This window comes from Haliotis asinina, chromosome 8 (assembly GCF_037392515.1).
Source record: "Haliotis asinina isolate JCU_RB_2024 chromosome 8, JCU_Hal_asi_v2, whole genome shotgun sequence".
In the NCBI taxonomy this organism is placed as follows: domain Eukaryota; kingdom Metazoa; phylum Mollusca; class Gastropoda; order Lepetellida; family Haliotidae; genus Haliotis; species Haliotis asinina.
The window spans coordinates 38,270,995-38,277,933 of NC_090287.1; the positions used below are offsets into that span (position 1 = coordinate 38,270,995).

At 39.6% G+C, this 6,939-nt stretch overlaps 1 pseudogene; it reads right to left on the reverse strand.

Annotated features, from left to right (window-relative positions):
* Positions 1-6,599, reverse strand: part of LOC137295261 (galactosylgalactosylxylosylprotein 3-beta-glucuronosyltransferase 1-like) — a 128,877-nt pseudogene extending 122,278 nt beyond the window's left edge.
* Positions 6,600-6,939: the final 340 nt, after the last annotated feature.

Below are 6,939 nucleotides of genomic sequence, written 5' to 3' on the forward strand. Positions count from 1 at the left end.
TTTCGTCCCCCGTAACGAAGCCCGCGGGAGACCAAACCGAGTGACAAGAAAGAAAGATTCTTTATGGATAACAACTTTTTGTACTGTATATGATGTGTCGTTTCACTATGGATTGATATACCGTTGCTAAACAAAATCATATACACTATGTTGTTATCCATAAAGAATGTATGTAGAGATGTTGGGTTTTGTAAACCCATCTCTGAATCTGCGTTCGATCCAATCAAAAATCATCTCAGTAGAGATGGTGAACGACTGGAAACAGTAATTCGTCCAAGTACAAAGTAGGACTTGAAACTGACAAGCGTTTGCACCAGTTTCCGTGAGATCCAGTCATCCGAGAAAAACGGATGTAGTTTCTTTGCAACCCATAGACATAAAAACATGTCATATGTACAAGCGTTGACCAGCGGCATATTGGACCAGCAGGATCTCATTCTTTGTTTTGTTCTCCTATCAGGAATCGGATCAATTCAAATATATTTGGATGTGCCTTGGCAATAATCTTTTTAAGACGACCATGCCACCCCTCCAGATGGTTATTGGTGCGGGGCCCTTCGGTGTCGTGGTGGTTCCATACTGGTGGTGCCTGCTCTCCTTCAATCCACTGGGTGGTGACGTAATCGGCTAATTGCTCACACTTGTTAATATCAGTAATATTAATCAATTATAGTAAACTCACCTGAATCTGGTTTGGGAGCAGCTGAAAACGATATGTTGTGCAGCTGCATCTTTGACGAGCTGAAAAGCTCGTTCATATGTAACTTGTCGCTTGTCCGGTAGGAGCAAGAAAACCAGAGGAAACATCTGGTTGTCAATCATCGCATGCAGAGTGTACAACTGATAAAAGATAGTTGGTGTCACATAGAAGGTTCCGTCGCCGTATATAGTTTCAGCCGCACAGAGGTGTTCCAGGTTTTCATGGGTTGGAGTGAACACTTTTCGCTACCTGTCTTTGAGATGACCCACCCTTGTTAATCCCCTGTTAAAACAACATCAAACATCAAAGACAAACTTGAGGTCGCCTTCCTGCGAATGGAAAAGTTCGGAGGGTCGACGTCGTGAGAATACCCCCAAGTATCACACCTGCTTAATGTGGCTGAGACAGGACTCGGATGCATGAGTCATCAATCAATTTATTTTGTTTATGGCGTATAGCCTGATAGGTGTTAAGTTTAAATTGCATGTGGTCAATGATTGAAGCTGTGTATTGCATATTGTCTTTAGCAGACAGGCAGCCATACATATAGGTGTCAATAAACCAGACATTAAGCTTTCTCTGTGATAGAGGCTTCTTCTTACAATCAACGTGTTTTTTGTGTAACGAGTAGATTATTTACTTGTTTGTGTACACAACCAAGATTAGACTACTGCTCACGATCTCATACTCCGGGCATGCATACTGTTTCAAGCTCCGTGAACCTATTCACTGCGCATGCGGTATGGGCGCAGCGCAGCACAACTGTTGAAACAACTTCTTCCCCCAGCGCTGGGGGAAATTTAGTGAATCGTTTGAACTCCGAATTCGAGGTGTTTTTCCATCGCGTTTTTTTTTCTTTATAGGTTGAATTGGCATTTTTTATGATTTGTTTCGGTAATTGCATACCAAAAGGTATCAGAATCTGCAAAGTTGTGTTTTCCTTTTTCATGTGACCTTTTAGAAAGTTTCGGTCCATGAGATAACCTATCAAAATAATACAACATATCAATAATGCCCTATGTTCCAGGGTGGGCAGTTCTCTCTGGAGGTCTTGATGTTTCTTTTTCTTTAGGAGCAGTGTCTGGCCAGCACTATGTTGCACCATGTTCAGTTTATTAATTTGCGTCTCCAGTCCAACATGAAATTTATCATCTCGAAAACGTTGGGATGGGCTTTTCCAACAAGTTACTTTAACCTCCCATGCCAACCTCTTACCTGTTATTTGTCCAGGGCACATTTCTGTCATGGGCTTCCATTCCTGAAGGTTATTGTTTAGTTATGTTAAATATAGCAGTATGTGTTAACTGCAACTAGCCCGTGTACAACAGGTGTATGTCCCACGAAGCCTAAAATTATTCAGTTGGCTTATGGGACTTCATGCCTCAATGATTTTATGGGATTGTGGTGGATTGTTGCTTGGCTGACCACAGAAAGGAAGAATCAACAGAAACAACAAAAATCAAATATGATTGTGAAATATTTCAAAAGGTGACCTATCCCATCTGTATCACTGGTACTATTGGTAAAAGTTGGATCGACCACATGATTCATAGCAACATATACTGTCATGTGTTATGTTATCACAACACAATCTCTATCATATAGCATATTATCAGAGGTGACAAGGTGATATTGTTTATGGTTATTGTTATTCACTGTTCTCAAACACAAAGTAAGTGGGATACTGAGTCGGAATTCTTTTCTAAACAGCTTGCGCATAGTGAAAGACACACCCATGCATCTTCACTCCACCGAACACTGTAGTAAGAGCTTCAGCATCCTACCACTAACAGAGTGATCCCTGTCCACTGAACAGTGGTCTGTCCCACTCTTATTTCACGCCCCAATTACCTCATTAGTTATGTCGAGGGGTCAAACTGTAATTAGGCTTTGGGATTTATTAGGTGTGAATTTGAGGCCTTGCAAACCGTTTTACCATCACCCACCAGTTATCTCCCCTTGTGGATCTTTACAAGTAGTAAATGTCTTGTAAACATCATCTTTCCAAAAATGTAAATGTCTTGTAAACATCATCTTTACAAAAGATTTACAAGCTTGTAAAGGTGAACTTTTTTTCCAGTGTACAAACACAAAACAGTCGCAAACTACAGAGAAGAATATGACCTCGCCTGGGACCATCCGATGTGTAATTTTTAAATATTAGGGATAACGTCAGGTCACTAAATGTACACTTCTTAAATCAGGCTAATGACTCAACATTTCCAACAATGATGACTAGTGAATTCCATACTTTAACATCTGATGGGAGAAAAGAATTATTAAAGTAAGACACACGACATGCATTACACTGGAGATTATCGGAGTTTCGCAATTATAGCGGCTTTGACTAGAAACATTTGGTAGTACCCATATTAAGAGATATTGTGGAGTTAACCCATTTACCATTTATGCATAGTTTATGATAACGGCGCCTTTCGACTAAGGAACTATATGTTGTCTCAGCATGGTGTTTTTCGCGACTTGTGCCCCTCACTGCACCTGATATAGTCCTAAGGGCATATAAATGTAGCTTCTCTATCAGATGAACCATAGTAGTCAACGATAGGCAAAATGAAGTATTCATACGCACTTTCAAGCGATATTCTGTGTCAAACGTTTCAGACAATTTATTAGTAGACTTGCTTTGGCTACTATATAATCAATATGTTGCTGCCATTTTCTATAATTTTGTAAAACCAGACTATGGTGTTTATTTTCACAAACTTCAGAAATCGTAGTATTATAAAGTGTTAGTCGACTTGCATCAGCCTTACTGGAGAATAACATAGCTTCTGTCTTTTCAGGATTAGAATTAAAATGCCACTTGCTAGGCTAGTCTGAAATGCGTTCTAGGCCAGTATTAAGAAATGTCTGAGCCTGAAACGGATCTTCAGTTACAAGTATAGGGACGTATCACCAGCGAAGAGATTAACGTTACCTAGTATTCTCGCTTGTATAAACGAGAAATAATAGTGTTCCCAAGACAGAACCTCGAGGAGCACCAGCTAAGACAGATTTTGGATTTGATTTGTGACAATAATAACAGCTGAATGTTTTCTATCACTAAGATAATTTTCTAACCAAAGCAATAGTTTTCCTGTTATTCCTATGGAAATAAAACGTATACTATCCCTGTGTGCCAACATCACAAGAGGCAGCTCGGGTTTCTTTACCCTCATCTACAGCATTTGAGAAAAAACGCGATAAACATCACAGGTACTCACCTCTGTGCAGTTGTCAGCTAGCGGTTCTAGTTCATTCAAGGTAATATTGGTCTTAGAGATGATATAGGATTCTTGAGATCCCGGCCGTGTGCAGTGGGAAAATTGAAGATCCGGAATTTCAAAGAAAAGACGAAGATTCATGGCACATCCAGCCATGTCTGTTGCAATTTTTTTAATAGGGTCATAGCTTACACGCCAACGGGTCACCTGAGATGAGAAGCAAATTCCAAAGCACCCACACGTACGTACCGTACGCACCAACATATATAACTTCTATTTTCCACAAATTACATTTTAATTTACTTTTTAATAAAACGATCATCGGTAATAAATCTTTGGAACATGAAATGTGTTTTCTCTAATTTGTATCAGATCATGAAAAATATGTCCTTTTATCGTTACCTTTCCATTCTTCACAATAGGCGCTGTATATCTTTGATCTCCAACGAGTCCAACCGGCGAGACAGAAACCTCCGAGTTCGTCTCATCTGTGGGAGAGGTATGTTTAGAAATATCAATCAAAGAACACACTTGATGAAGACAATGATTAAGGGAAAAGAAGTACGTTAACCTAAGGTTTGAAGAGTTTGAGAAACGCCAGCAGTAGTTTGGGGTTTAGACGTTTACCAATTTGAAAGGGACATAATCCGGATGATCACAGATTCAAACCCACGATCACCTTTTCCTGGAACACCAAAGAGGAGCAGCTGCACACAGACATTCGCGTCGTCTTGGAAACCCATGTTTCCCGAGGAAGTATAAACCTTCATCAACATACGCCTTTTTGAACCCTTGCGAACCACAGGTATACAACTTTGGTTGGGGATTTTGTTTTGTGCTTTCCACCATTTCTGACTTATCACAAAGTGTGTGTTATAAAACTAATAATAATAACAATAATGAGGGCATTTAATGCGCCGTATTCCGCACCAAAGAGGATCACTCTCAAAGCGTTACAATCTAATTTTCATCACCCCGGATAACCCAAGCTGTCTGGGAGGCGCTAAACGATTGATAGACACGCGACTTATCCCATTGGGTACCCTTTTTCTGCCATGTGAGCTGAGGCACGTGTTTTTAACAAACTCACTCGCCTAAGGGGAGACTACATGTATCGTACGTGTTCCGTTGTTTGGTAGGACTGATCCTAGAAACTCTCATGAGTCAACCTGCCAAACACGGTCATCCAGCCAAGGCCTCTGCGAGCCTAACGTTGCTTAACTTAACTGATTTTTTACTCGAGCTCTACGCGCAAAGTCACACACCATGATGGTAACATTATAAAAGTAACACCTGATGCCATACCTAGGATCATAGTCAACTCGAACCTGGGAATCGAACCCAAGATCAGCAAATCCTGCCACGTAGGGGGTGCAATCAACCAATCTTCATCAAGTACTAAAATCTGTTAAATTCTCAAATGCTAGTATTCAAGTACTTCCCTATGTTCTATAAAAGAGGAACACAGAACAGTACTTATTTATAATACATTACAATATGATTCGCCTTTGGCCTAACAAATTTATGTGCCATGTTAGAGGTAGAGGAAACACTTTTATATGGATAGATAGTTTTAGTATTCGTAGTAGATGCGACGTTCCGGTGTACATCCTAACACCGTTATCAAGCAAATGATGCACAACATATGCAGCATGAATACACACACAAACACACACACAAAACACACACACACACACACACACACATGAAGTGTGTTTAAGTTTCTACAGTTGAAGAGGTTGACGTATTCAAAACGAGCCTCATTATGTCATTGACAACATACTGTACACCAGTCTTTTCAATTGTATTAACTTAAATATCCTTCTATTCATGTATATATTTCTCCTTGCTGCACATGTTGTGTATAATTTCTCCTTCTTGCATATGCTGTGTATCATTTCTCCTTGCTGCACATGTTGTGTACCATTTACTTGGTAACGCTGCTAGGGGCTACATCTATTGCAATAAAGTAGCTGTCTGTCCATAAAAAGTATTTCCTTTTCATAATACCAGTTTCTAAATGCCTCTTAAAGGAGAAGAAGGATATTAGAGATTACCTCCTCAAATATTCTCAGATGGTACGTGTTATCATCATCTGCAAAATACACAACTCCAGGTTCAGTCGCTGGATCCACGTTGTTTCGAAGCCAAGATATTCCTTTGTTTCGTTGTTTCACACCCTTTGCAGATGTTCTTACGAGGCCACCGACATTTAAGTGGACATTTGAAGGTGTCGAAACACACAGATGTGTGAACGACACACCAGGGTTTCTTAACAGGTTACCAACTAATCGAGTCTTCTTCTTTGAATCTTCAACAACAATCCAATGAAATTTGGATAAGTGTAGAAAGGTTTGTGATAATCTTGTAAGTTCAGCCTTCTGCTGCACCCGTGTATGGGTCGGCATTATGGCGTATATCATAGTGAGATTATTCAAACGGTTTCTCCGAGTTTCAAGCTGCAGAGAAAGATTTTGAATTCTCGTCGCTGCAAGTTTATATTTGTTTGAAAGATCTTTTATGACATTGTCCTTTTTTCTCAGTTGCCCCTTGTATTTTCTGTAGCTTGCTAGGAGTGTTTCTTGTTTTTGTTTTATCAGCACTTCCACGGTATGTAATCGGGTTCTTGATTTTTCCTTTGAATACCACATCTCTGCAAAAGTCCCAGATGACATGTCATATAATTAACAATGAAATCAATCTCTACAAAAGGAGATAGAAGACGTGTCACATACTTAACAATGAAAAACATTTTTACAGAGGGGGACATGCCATATAATAAACAATGAATTATATTTCTACAATGTGGGACAAATGGCATGTCGTATAATTGACAATGAAATCCTTTCTTACAAAGAGGAGCGGATGACATCTGCATCTAATTACAAAAGAGAACAGATATGACACGCATATAATTAACAATGAAATCCTTCTCTACAAAAGGGGACAAATGGCATGTCATATAATTAACAACAGAATCAATCTCTAAGAAAAGGGACAGGCGACATGTGACAT